At 43.5% G+C, this 14,510-nt stretch overlaps 1 protein-coding gene across 4 annotated transcripts in view; it reads left to right on the top strand.

Annotated features, from left to right (window-relative positions):
- Positions 1-14,510, top strand: part of MYO16 (myosin XVI) — a 490,337-nt gene that overhangs the window by 20,417 nt on the left and 455,410 nt on the right. Inside the window, exon 1 of one of the 4 annotated variants that reach the window (XM_068268031.1) lies at positions 8,878-9,053. The exons of 2 other annotated variants lie outside the window; for them this stretch is intronic. The gene's annotated coding sequence lies outside the window, so the exon portion shown is untranslated. Of the gene's footprint in view, positions 1-8,877; positions 9,129-14,510 lie in introns of those variants that run through there. One more of the 4 variants, XM_068268030.1, reaches the window with a different exon arrangement.

Genomic DNA, 14,510 nt, shown 5'->3' on the forward strand with positions numbered 1-14,510 from the left:
AAGGGCAGAAATCATATTGAATGCTAAATGACAGGCCTAAAGTGCTTTAAAACATCTTGCATGTGTATACATCAATCAGGTAGTGTAATTAAGGTACTGCTTCACACTGACACACCAAACTGTTCACTGAACAGAACAGGTATGCAGTGGCGGGTTCACTGAACAGAACAGGTATGCAGTGGCGGGTTCACTGAACAGAACAGGTATGCAGTGGCGGGTTCACTGAACAGAACAGGTATGCAGTGGCGGGTTCACTGAACAGAACAGGTATGCAGTGGCGGGTTCACTGAACAGAACAGGTATGCAGTGGCGGGTTCACTGAACAGAACAGGTATGCAGTGGCGGGTTCACTGAACAGAACAGGCATGCAGTGGCGGGTTCACTGAACAGAACAGGTATGCAGTGGCGGGTTCACTGAACAGAACAGGTATACAGTGGCGGGTTCACTGAACAGAACAGGTATGCAGTGGCGGGTTCACTGAACAGAACAGGTATACAGTGGCGGGTTCACTGAACAGTACAGGTATGCAGTGGCAGGTTCACTGAACAGGTATGCAGTGGTGGGTTCACAGTACAGGTATGCAGTGGTGGGTTCACAGAACAGGTATGCAGTGGTGGGTTCACAGAACAGGTATGCAGTGGTGGGCTCACAGAACAGGTATGCAGTGGTGGGTTCACAGTACAGGTATGCAGTGGTGGGTTCACAGTACAGGTATGCAGTGGTGGGTTCACAGAACAGGTATGCAGTGGTGGGTTCACAGAACAGGTATGCAGTGGTGGGTTCACAGAACAGGTATGCAGCCAGGGACAAGCTAAGCCTAACTAATCTTTCCCTATGAGAGAGAGTGTGCAGCAGCTCGCCCTACTCTCACTAATGCAGGCACACGAGTGACCGTAATGGTCGCCGCTGCCTGCCTTTTAGTAGGGGGGAGTGGCTCCAGGGGCTAGTGTAGCCTAATTGGCTACACTGGGCCTGCTGACTGTGATGTAGAGGGTCAAAGTTGACCCTCCATGGTGCATTATGGGGCGAACCGAACTTCCGCAAAGGTTCGCCTGCGGGACGCGAACGCGAACCACGGAAGTTCGCATGGAACCGTTCGCAGGCGAACCGTTCGGCCCAACTCTAGTCAGCAGCTGACGTTGAAGAGCATGTTCACTGGCTGTCCATAGGTGGCGATACATGCCACCAGACACTGCCACCAGTTGTTTCTGATGACGAGCTCCCCCTGCTTCTTTCAGGAACTCGTCTCCTCCTACTCCTCTCTGACTCCCCCTCTGAACTGTCCCCCTGTTAATCTCCCCTATTGGGAACCCACGTGGTATCCGTATCATCATAATCATGATCATCCTCCCCAGCTTCGCTTATATCAAACACCTCTAAAACTGCACCAACAGCAGGTACTTTATCATTCTCCTCCTCACACCTTACGTCCATAGTGTCACCTAACTCAGACATATGAGGTGGTGTAACTTGTTTAGCACCTTCATCTTGTTGTAAAAATAATGTCTGTAAATCAGTGATTTCCCCACCAAATAACTTCTGCGAAGTGTCAAATGTAGCGGATGTGGTACTTGGAGTAGCGCTGGTGGCTGCGGAAGATGATGTGTTCTGTGTTAGTCAAACACTTCCTGACAATCTTGGGAGTTGATGGGACGTGCCTTCTTCTGAGCACTGTACTTTGGTCTAGGGCAGCACGAAATCACATCAGCACAACCTCGAACAGACCTGCTGGGTGGCCTGCCTCTGGGCCTGCCTCTGCCTGTTGTTTTGTACATATCGGGGGGGGGGGGGGGGGGGGAATGAAGTGAAAGGTATGCACTGACTTAATACAATGTGCAGTCACACAGGTGCAGTGAAAGGTAGCAGTGACTGGTATTAAAAGACAATGTGCAGCTGTCACACAGGTGCAGTTAACAGGTATGCACGGACTAGTATACTTAACAGTGTGCGGTCACACAGGTGCAGTGAACAGGTATGCAGGGATTGGTATTACAAATGTGCAGCTGTCATACACAGGTACCGTGAACAGATGCAATGACTGGTGGTATTAACAATGCGTTCGCTCATATAGGTAGGTAGGTGCACTGAACAGTGAAGAGGTGCAGTGATTGGGATTACAAATGTGCAGCAGCCTGTCCCACGCACAGGTAGTCACTGAATGTGCTGGGCCTGGCAGTGGCACAGTAAGAATTATTACCAAGGGGCCAAAGGCCAGCTGTGACTGACTGGGCTGTATATAATGCAAGTGGGCCACAAAAAAAAGTAGATCACAAGAACAAGATTAGCTCTCAAAAGAGCTGTTGAGGGGTGCTTTTTTTAGCAATAAGAATCAGCAAGGAGCATGCTAACAAGCCTACAAGAGCCTAAGTAAGCTTTCCCTATATCTCTCTCTGCAGCAGCTCTCCCTTCTCTAATTACTGCAGGCACACGAGTGAGTGAAATGCCTGATGCTGCCTGCCTTTTTATAAGGGGGGTGGGGCTCTAGGAGGGAGTGTAGCCTGATTGGCTACAATGTGCCTGCTAACTGTGATGTAGAGGGTCAAAGTTGACCCTAATGATGCAGTATAGGGGCGGAACGAACTTCCCAAAAAGTTTGCTGTTCTCCGCGATCGCGAACCACGGAAGTTCACCAGTTCCCATTCGCGAACCGTTCGGGCCATCCCTAAGTGTAAATGGTGCTGATGTAAAATAAACTCACCAATTGGTTTTATCAGCACACTCTCTGCTCTACTGTGCACAGGTGAACTCATCCAAGGAGTCTCCTTTGCTCCGCTGCAGGGCTGGTCTTTACAAAGGATCGCACATAAAACTTGGGCAAGCCAGAAAATTTACAGAGAAAAATATAATTAATTTCCATGAGGTTCCCAAGAGTTAAAACTCAGGTGTACTTAGGAAAACCTCTTCACGTTGCTTATGGCAGTTACTTTGCAGACTTTTTCAACCCAAACTGACAACTAACTGTATTTGATTCAATGTTATCTGCATACAGATTGCAACAAGTTTAGCATCAACTCAGAATAAGTAGCACCTCATTGATCATCTCTGCAGAATAAGAGGCGGTTCTGTCCATGGTGCTGAACTTCTGCATGTAAACTCAATTCAGCAGCACAGAAAAATTGTTCTGAATTTATGTGTAAATAAAAAAACTTTAAAGAAAACCTGTAGTCAATTAAAAAATGTGTTAGACTCCGAGTTACCACAGTAGGAGGAAGCCTCTGGATGCTCCAAAGGCTTCCCTAATCCTCCATGACCCCTCCACTGCCAGTCAGGACTCTCTTAAAGCGGACCCAAACCAAACATTTTTTTAATTCAAAATATTTAGTTGCACCACTCTGACACATACAAAGATAAATAAACACTCCTTCAATCCTATGAGCATTTCAGTGCATGCTTTTCACCCTTCTCTTTTCATAGCTAGGGTTAAACAGGAGGCAGCCATTAGCAATTCCTCCTTTGCTGGATACCATCTCCCCTACCAGTCTGCCGGATTCTGTCCCGGCAATATGAAAGGAAGGGAGGGGTTCCTCCAATAAATGTAAAATATTTTATATTCGTCCTCCTCATGCAGCTGAAAAAAGGCTGCTATTTATTATTATAATTTAGAAAATAGATTTTATTTCTGAAATCTTGTATTTTTAATTTGGGTCCACTTTAATGTTCATGGCCTTATTCCCCTCCATGTATGACCACGGCTGCACTGCACAGACTCCAGTAGGATTTGTGATTGAACAGTAGAACAGAGCTGTTCATATGATTTTGTGCTACTGTGCAGATGTGGGCTGTACCTTATGCCTGTACAGTGTGGTCACGCACGCTCATACATGGAGGAGTGCGGGCACGAGTGGTATTGGGCATTAATGTCGAATATTGTAAAGTGTCCCAACGAAGAGATAGTCAGGGGCGTAAGTAGACTTAATAGAGCCCCCCTACAAAAATGATAGCATGGGGGCCCCTGGGTACCCGAACCCCATGCGGGTCACGTGATTGGGAGCCAGTGAATGACAGCAGAGAGTGTTTTGCTGTGAAGCAGCATCTGGAAGCAGGAAACATTACACACGCTCCTGTAGATGGTTTTTGTGAGCGAACAGGGAGGATTATTTTTTCGAATTGGTTGCATTTGTGGTTGGGGAGAGGCAGGAGAGGCCCCCAAAGCCCCTGGGCCCCCCTGCGATGGCAGAGGTCGCAGGAGTGATTGCTACACCCATGGATGGTGGCTTAGGAAGGTCAGGGCAGCCTCTGGGCTATTCAGAGGCTTCCCTCTACTGACATAAATATCAAACTTTTTTTAAGTTCTGCCTGCAGGTACCCTAAAGCATATCTGAAGTGACATAATGAGCAGGGATGGACTACCATGCGATTTTAATTGCCAAATTTAACCGAAAAAATTAGCGAAAAGATTGATTGCGGCAAGCTCCATTGACTTTAATGGCAGGCAAACTTGTAAAACCTTCAGGGCATCCCTGCAGTCTGCAGCCACAATTTCTTTTTTTTTTTTTTTAAAGTGTCCAAAAACCCAGACAGTGGCATAACAGAGGGGAATCAATGGCAAAATGGTGACAGTGGCCAGCAACTTTAGTGGTTTATAGCAAAGCCCCCATACTTGCTAGAATCGCCAAATTTGCAGGGTTTATAAGGAAAAAAGTGGAAACAAAGGGAATTTTTTTTTCAAAAAGATCTTGTAGCTTTTGAGAAAATTTGATTTTAAAGCCATCCTGAATTAGCACTTCTGGGATGCTTTGGAATAGAAAGCTTTAAAACTGATGTCTTCCGTAGTATCCACATGCTAGCGCGGTAATCAAAATGATATATATTTGCCATGGGGTCCCTTTTAATACCAGATAAACAAGTCTTCTGCTGTGTAAACCTTTTTAATGTCAGACTCCATTTTTCAGTTGATCCGAAGACCACTTTACTAGTTAAATTAATAGCAATATATGTTTTATTTGTGAAAACAATGTTACATTATTTCATAAAAAATAAATGTATTTTTAAATATCAACATTTTACAATAAAATAAAACTTGTAAAAAAAGAAAAAAATACTTATGAACAATAAAGGCAGGTAATCGTGTTTTCCAACACTTCTAATGTAAAATGTAAGAGAGGTCCCAGGCCTTCTAGAACTGCTTCAATATGTCCAGGCTACAAAAATGCAATGACAGATTTCTTAGACAGGAAAGTGATGGAAAGTTCTTTTTGTCACATTTGTTTTGCTTCTCCATTGAATCAAAACAATTGCAGCTGAGCAGTGAGGCTCAACTGAAAGGAGTACTGTAGGGGGGTCGGGGGAAAATGACTTGAACTTACCCAGGGCTTCTAATGGTCCCCTGCAGACATCCTGTGCCTGCGCAGCCACTCACCGATGCTCCGGCCCCACCTCCGGTTCACTTCTGGAATTTCAGACTTTAACCTCTTAAAGACCATGAGCTTTACCCCCCTCCCTAAAGACCAGGCTATTTTTGTCAAAAAAGGCCATGCAGCTTTAAGGCCATGCTGCAGGGCCGCAAAACACAGCACACAAGTGATTCCTCCCCCCTTTTCTCCCCACCAACAGAGCTCTCTGTTGGTGGGGTCTGATGCCCCCCCCCAGTGTTTGTCCCCCAGTGTTTGTTTTTTGTGTAAATATTTATGTTGTATATTTTTTAATAAATCTGCCTATTCTTTGAATTTTTTTTCCCTACCTCCCTCCCACTCCACAGCCAGCCAATAATGGCCATCGGCTGTCATAGACTCCTGCCTATGAGAACCAATCGCTCTCTAGTGTCCCATGGGGACAGCTATGTCACACGGCTCTCCCCAGTACAGCTCTGCTGCAGATCGCAGCGCTGTGCGATGTAATTAGACGGCGATTCCAGCGTTTAACAGTCTCCCGAGTGGCAATCGCCGCTCGGAGACTGAAGGCTCTGCCCACTAACAGGAGATGCACGCGCAGCCTGCACGCGATCTCCTGCACTGCGAGCCTCAAGGACTTAGGTGGTCCTGGGGCTGCCCCGGCGGCTACACCCCTCAGCATGACTCGGTCGGCAAGCAGTTAAAGTATGAAAACCACTGCACCTGCGTTGCCAAGTCCTCACTCCCGCTGATGTCACCAGGAGCGTACTGTGCAGGACAGACTTGTGCTATACTGGCTTGTGCTATACACTCCTGGTGACGTCAGCGGGAGCGAGGACATGGCAATGCAGGCGCAGTGGTTTTCAGACTTCAAACACTTAAAGTGAACCTTAAGTAAAAAAAAAGAGTTTTACTCACCTGGGACTTCCCTCAGCACCCTGCAGCTGTCTGGTGCCCTTGCAGCCTCGCTCCGATCCTACTGTCTTCGCTGGCAGCTACCGGTTTCGGCGACAGGCGCCGACAGGCTGGGAACGTGAATGATTCTTCGCATTCCCGGCCACAATAGTACCCTTTATACTGCTATTGCGGCAAGGAAGGCCGCAATCGCAGTATAGAGGGAGCTATTGTGGCCGGGAACGCGAAGAATCACTCGCGTTCTCAGCCTGTCGGCGTCTGTCGCAGAAACCGGAAGTAGCTGCTGGCGGGGACAGGAGGATCGGAGCGAGGCTGCGAGGGCACCGGACAGCTGCAGGGGGCTGAGGGAAGCCCCAGGTAAGTAAAACTCATTTTTTTTTTTTTACTTAAGGTTCATTTTAAGCCCACAGGGTTGTTTACTTTTTGCATCTGAGCAACTTTCACCTCCCATTCATTTGCCAATAACTTTATCACTACTCATCACAATGAATTGATCTATATCTTGTTTTTTCAGCCACCAATTAGGCTTTCTTTGGGTGGTACATTTTGCTAAGAATTATTTTATTCTAAATCCATTTTAACAGGAATATTAAGAAAGAAATGGAAAAAATTATTTCTCAGTTTTTGGCCATCATAGTTTGAAATGAATATGTTACCGTAATTAAAACCCATGTATTTTATTTGCCTATTTGTCCTGCTTATAACACCATTTAAATGATGTCCCTATCACAATGTATGGCACAAATATTTTATTTGGAAATAAAGGTGCATTTTTTTCAATTTGCATCCATCACTATTTACAAGCCCATAATTTAAAAATGTATATTAATATACTCCTTTGACATGCATATTTAAAAAGTTCAGACCCTTCGGTAACTATTTAACTATTTGTATTTTTTTTTTGATTATTATTATTTTTATTAAACATTTTATTTTGGGTAATTTTTGGTGTGGGGAAGTTAACAGCTAATTTTTAAATGTAATTTAATGTATTTATTTATTAAAAAATATATGTGGGTGTAATTTACTATTTGTCAAAGTCCTGGAAGCGTACAGTGACGCTTCCAGGAACTAGAATGAGGACTGGGAATTTTTTTTTGCAGAAATACCGCGGTCTCTGATCAGACAGTCAGGTTTTCTGCGGGGGTCTTAGATCGGTGAAAGGGAAGTATATTCCCATTCACTGATTGGGGGGGGCTAATGGCGGGTGGCGGGAGCACACATGATCGTGCGCACCGCACACTGGAAGGTGCACAGTCTATCTGGACGAACATATTCGTGGTTAAGTGTTAAAATCTGAAATTCCAGAAGTGAACCGGAGGCGGGGCCGGAGCATCGGTGAGTGGCTGTGCGGGCACACGATGTCTGCGGGGACCATTAGAAGCCCCGGGTAAGTTCAAATCATTTTCCCCCAACCCCCCTACAGTATTCCTTTAATGAATAAATGTAATTTGCAAACCTATGAAAGAATATAACCATTAGCAATTCACTACAAGTTTTCACAAATCCTATTTTATTATATTTGTTTACTATTTTGCCTAGAACAACTTTGCAGAAAAAGGCTCAAGGTAGGCATTGTCTATGGGGTAAACAGCTGGGGCACAGAGCCCTCAGGGCCCATTCACACTTAAAAAGCACAAAACGGTGGCGCTTAGCACTACCGTTTTCCACTGGGATTTTACCACAATTAGCGTGGTAAAATCACTGTACACTTTCGCAATTCCCGACGATTGCGATCAGCGCTTGTAAAAGCACTGTACCGCGATCGCTCGAGATTTTGCTGGTAACATTTTAGGTTTAGGTTTCTATTGAAATCTCCCTAGTGAGAACGGGCCCTTAGACTGAATTCACACTGAGAGTGTTGCATAATGAACACGTTATGTTTGGGAACTTAATTCAAAGCTGGCATACAGTGAATGAGAATAACGTGATCAGTTACAATGCAGAGATGTGAACAGGTCCATAGAATTGTATGGGCAGTGAGCTGACATGCAGAATTATGTGTGAATGCACACTAAAGGGTAGCTTTACTCGTAGAGAAACAGTGGAGGCCACATCTGCCACCTTACTGTTTCTCCCAGCTGCCGCTGCCTCATTGCTTTCGTGTATCCTACCTTTTGTGTCACTGATCTTGGGTGCATACATTTGATGATGTCACCATGCACACTATGCTCTGCGGTTGTCAAGCTGTGGGCACTTCCGTGAAATCCTGGCAAAAGGAGCATGAGTGGTGATGAGACTGTTATGTGGGAAAATACATTTATCATTGCTTGTCAATCTATCTCTACAACAGGCATTTGGGATAAGCAAAGTTGTTGATGATGATGATAAATTCTAGGTCAACTTTGTTGCATCAATATTATGCATTTTCTAAAAATGCAACAAAAGAGTAATGAAAATTGTAAATGTCAAAGTTACGTTGAAATGCAGCAACAATGGAGGAACATTCAGCGAATAATATGGTTTTTATCTTTAGTTGTATAAAACCTCTGCCAAATAGTGCCCTTCTCTGTGTATGTGTGTGTGGGTGTGTGTGTGTGTGGGTGTGTGTGTGTGTGTGTGTGTGTGTGTGTGTGTGTGTGTGTGTGTGTGTGTGTGTGTGTGTGTGTGTGTGTGTATAATATATCTCAGAATGTGGAATGGAATAGACTTTAGGGGATTCACACAGAGTAACACTGCTTCTGATCTAGTGTGAAGAACAGACATCTGTTCACCATACACTAAGACGTGAGCAGCATTGCACCATGCTACCTCCGTTGCCATGACAATAACAAACCAATGAATGAAGCACACAAGGGATGAGTGAGGTGAGTAAGTGTGAAATTGATTCAGCTGTACACAGGAAAATGTGGGACTGATTATTTTTCAGGATGCAATTTCAGGTAGGGAATACCATCTTTATTTATTACTGTGATTGCAGCTGTGCATGTTTCTTTCTAATGAATATGATTACGTTTTAAATGGACTCTTTTATTTACTATTAATGTGGGATTTTCTAATATCTTTTCTTTTTTAATTTTTTCAGTAAATAGTGTGCTAGAAAGAGAATAACCAGCCAAACAAATGATTCCTTGGCTACAGGGTACACGCTTTTCTGAGCATACAGCAGATGCTAAGATTAGGCTGTTTATTTTTGTCATAAAAGAAAACATAATTGCGTGGTGGTGTTTTTGTTTTAAATCTGTCATACAGAGTCTGAAATTAATTTTGTATGCTAATATTATTTTTTTATTTTATGAATTTATTGCTAGAAGAGTTAGATGCTTATGTTAGATTTGTTCACTGAATATGAACATCACCATGCTGGTTTTAGACTTGATTACAACCAAGCAGTACTTTGTGTATATTTGGATGCAACATAACTGCTCTAAAGCCTACCTCCAGGTAAAAAAATACCAAGTGCTGCTTTGGTAGAAGTATTGATGTGCGCAGATTTTACCACTGTAAACGCAGCTGAGACAGATGGGAGTTCAGAGCTTTGGCAGATGTTTCTATCTCTGCCAATCCTGAGATATCATAGAGGAATGGTAGTTGGTGCGTCTATGTACGTATGCTTTCTAGGATTAGGCTACTTTCACACTGGGACATTGCGTTTTAATGTGACGTTAAAGTCGCAACGCAAACTAACAACGCAACGTCCCAAAAATGTCATAACACAACTCTATGCCCTGTTATCGTCGCATACAGTAGGCATACAGGCAATGAAAAGTATGCTTCCAGGTCATTACTGAGCATGTGCAAACAGTCCAATGTCGTTAATAACGTGTATAACGCACAGCATGCAGCACTTTCTAATAATGCTACACGTTACACACAAACGCAACGTGTGCACTGTGAATGTTGCACAGACTTAGTATTGCTGTGTGTTATTCCTTGTGCGACTTTAACGTTGCACTGTGAAAGAGGCTTTAGTCTATGGGAGCTCTGTAAGTAAAGAAACTTCTGCCATAGACATTAATGGACAACTGTAATGAAGGATATGGAGGCTGGCGTATTTATTTCCTTTTAAGTAATACCAGTTGCCTGGTTGTCCTGCTGATCCTCTGCCTCTAATACTTTTAGCCGAAGCCCCTAAACATGCATGTAGCAGGTCAGGTGTTTCTGACAAGGTTAGCTGCAGGCTTATTTCTGGTGTGATTCAGACACTACTGCACCTAAATAGACCAGCAGAGCTGCCAGGCAACTGGTATTCTTTAAAAGGAAATAAATATGGCAGCCTTCATATTCTTCTCACTTCAGTTGTCCTTGAAGTGGTCTGAAAGCCAGCATTTCTACTTTGCTCTAAAAGATTATGGTCTAAAAGAAAATGGTTAAACAAAGCACTTTCTCCTGCTATTCAGCTTCAAATCCGCATCCAAACTGGAGATAACAGTATCTTTTTTTACTTGTTAAACACAAATGTATCAACACTGGAATGTAAACAAACCCTCTCTGAGAAAATGTGTCTGCTTCAGGCACACACAGTGTTCAGAATAGCTCATTAGAAAATTGTAATATATAATAAAAAGCAGTTCTAATAGAAATATAATAAAATGCAATACCAGCTTTCAGGGTAGGGAAAACTACACTTTGGAAACTTGTAATTTGTAAACAGACAATATTATGTGTGCACAAAAGCAAATATAACTGTATAAGTAATAAAAAGTAGGAAAACACATTTTTATTGAATGTTATGTCAGAGACTCAGACCACTTTAAAGGAATTGATAGTGATAATAACAGCCAATCACTAGTAGCCGCAGCCAGCCATTACTACTAGTGACTAGTTGCGGCAACCAGTTGCCATGATTATTGAATGGTCAGATGCCATTGTGGCATAATTCTGTGTATGCCTACTTTGTAACATCACCAGCAGCTAGACTTCTGAAAGGCAAGCCTGTGTTAATATAGGCACTAAATTCCCATTCGTATCCATTCGGCAGGGGATATGGCTAAGCTCCCACAACCAAGAAGCTTGTGTTTCTATAGTAACTGCTATTCTATGGTTGTTTAATGGCATATACATTTGCTTTAACGTAACATACAAGCAGGACTGCCACATTTTCTAGGAAAAAAGAAAAATGAGAAAATCTCATGATAAAATACTATCCAGATGGTAACTCTATATGTATATTCCACTGATGTATTTTTGAAGCCAGTTGCTAAATATAAGTGGCTACTCATGATGCAATGGTCAGTTCATTTATTTTTCTTTAATTATTTATTTATTTTTTAGAAAATGGCTGATTTGCGTACTGAAAAAATGAAATGAAACATTTTCTTCAGTTGATGCATCTCACTGGTAATCAAAACTCCTTCATAAATGTTCAGTCTATAAAATGAATTGGTATAAGACATGTAGCAAGAGAACTATGCAGCAGATCAGGTGTTTCTGACATTATTGTCAGATCTGACAGGATTAGCTGCATGCTTATATCTGGTGTGATTCAGACACTACTGCAGCCAAATAGACCAACAGGGCTGTCAAGCAACTCGTATTGTTTAAAAGAAAATAAATATGGAAGCCTCCATATTCTTCTCACTTCAGCTGCCCTTTAACTACAAATAAATGCATCCGAGGGAAACAAATGTGGCCACATGTGGTTTTGTTTTTCCATTTATTTATTTTAAAACTAAGCAGTGTATGGGACACTTGGTTCTGTGATATTGGTGATGTGGCTGGCTGTATGGCTCCACTGGATTTGGGTGGCATAGGGGTACTGACAGTGGCAAACAGTACTGACAGGATGTTGGAGAGAGCCCTACCTAGCTGGTGACACTTGTGGCTGTTACAGTTATCGGCAGCAGATGGTGGGGTGGTGCAAGAGTGGTATGAGGAACTTGGCAGGGGTGGTATGTTGTGATGGTCTATTTGGCTGCAGTAGTGTCTGAATCACACAGAAATAAGCATGCAGCTAATCCTGTTAGATCTTACAATGCCAGAAACACCTGATCTGTTGCATGCTTGTTCAGGGTCTATGGCTAAAAGTATTAGAGGCAGAGGATCAACAGGATACCAGGCAATTGGCATTGCTTAAAAGAAAAATAAATATGGCAGGCGTCATAGCTCTCTTGCTACAGATGCTACATGTCTTATACCAATTCATTTTATAGACTGAACATTTCTGAAGGAGTTTTGATTACCAGTGAGATGCATCAGCTGAAGAAAATGTAAGAGAACTCATGGAGAAGCATGTTTTTTTTTTTTGATCTGCTGATAGATTTGCAAAGCTCTGATTTGCTGTGATTACTTCTTCTTTAGCAAATGATCATAACTAGCAAATCAGTGACTTGCATATCTATCACCTGACCAAACCGATCAAATGTTTCTTCATGCGTTCTCCTAGACATGAAAATCACTAGTGGTATGAGCGACTCGGCTGGTAGCATTTCTGCAAACATGCGGGGTTATTCAGTAGAGATGGCACGAACGGTTGGCATTCGAACACGAACACGCGAACTTCGATGGTTCGCATTCGCGGTGAACCACGAACTATATGCAAGTTCGACACGCCCCCTATACTACATCATTAGGGTCAACTTTGACCCTCTACATCAGTCAGCAGACACAGGGTAGCCCATCAGGCTACACTCCCTCCTGGAGCCCCCCCCCCCCCCCTTATAAAAGGCAGGCAGCGTCAGCCATTTCACTCACTCGTGTGGCTGCAGTAATTAGAGAAGGGAGAGGAACCTGCTGTAGACATAGGGAAAGCTTAGTTAGGCTCTTGTTAGGCTTTCTCCTTGCTGATACTTATTGCTAAAAAGCACCCCTCTTTTGAGAGCTAATGTTGTTCTTGTGAACTATTTTTTTTTGTGTGTGTCCCACAGACACTGGTTGCATATACAGCCCTGTCAGTCAGTCGCAGCTGCTGGACCTTGGCCCCTTGGTAATTCCTACTGTGCCAATGTCAGGCCCAGCACATTCAGTGACTACCTGTTTACGGTACCTGTGTGTGTGACAGCTGCACATTTGTAATATCAATCCCTGCATACCTGTTCAGTAGTGCACCTACCTACGTGACCGCAAGCAGTGTTATATTATATACCAGTCACTCGCTGCACCTGTTCACGGTACCTGTGTGTGTGACAGCTGCACATTTGGGGGGCACACCCAAGATAATAAGGTCGTTGCTTCATTGTGGACAGACCAAATTCGATCAGCTGGACAGTCACTGTTGTTCTGTCACTGAGCCACCTCAGCCCGGGGACCATATGGGCTTGAAAACCGCTATCGCCTGCACTCTGGCCATGGTGCGCACGACAGCCACCTGTGTTGCACACACCACGGGTGTGACAAAGGGACCTAAGGGTCCTTTCACACTTCATCAGTTATGTTGCAGAATAAGGGTCCTTTTGCACTGTGCATGCCATAACAATGCAAAATGCGCCAAAAAGTTGCACCGGTAAAGTGAAGCGTACGATACAATGAAAGTTTGCGTCACTGCCACTCTGAACCTATGTTTATACTGTATGTGGATATAGTGCAGCATGTTGTGCGTCACTCAGTCAGATCCCACCACGCCACATCACACTCAATGTGAAGGTCTCATAGAATGCATTACGATGATATTGTCCACTGCAGAGAATGCAATACTTTGGACAGTGTGAAAGTACCCTAATTCTGCATGACAACTTACTGCTGATACAATTTTATAGGCATGTTCACATCTCTGCGTTGTTTGTAACAGATCATGTTATTCTAGCTGGCTGCATGCAGGCATTGAATTAATATCTATCTCCATTGCAGTTAACACACATAACGCATGTGTTATGCAATGTGCACAGTGTGAATCCAGCCTTCGATAACATTGGCACTGTGTATGTGCACATTTTCTGCATAGGAAAACATAATTGCACTGAGAACCTACATTTATCATGGGCTAGTCCACACTTTAAAGCGTTTTTTTTTTTCCATATGCAGGAAATCTGCAGAGCCACAGTTGCAGCCAACTGACAGCCATGTAGCATCATTCTACACACTGTTTGTTTTCTCTATCAATTACATTAGCTACTGTGAAAAAATGAGCGTTTTTCTGCATACAAATGCAAATGGTGCTCAGAAAATGCATGCAATAAAATGCTCACAGAAAACTGACTGACAAGTGTGATGGCTGCCTAACTACCATTGCTGCTGCTTTTAAAGTATGTATCTTATTAGAAAGGCTATAATAATCTAGCTTCTTAGGCCTAGTGCACACCGGAGCGTTTCCGCAGCGGTTTGCGATCTGCTTGCGGGTGCGGATCCGCTAGGGTAATGTATTTCAATGGGCTGGTGCACACCAGAGC

The sequence above is a fragment of the Hyperolius riggenbachi genome, chromosome 2, assembly GCF_040937935.1.
Source record: "Hyperolius riggenbachi isolate aHypRig1 chromosome 2, aHypRig1.pri, whole genome shotgun sequence".
Lineage (NCBI taxonomy): Eukaryota > Metazoa > Chordata > Amphibia > Anura > Hyperoliidae > Hyperolius > Hyperolius riggenbachi.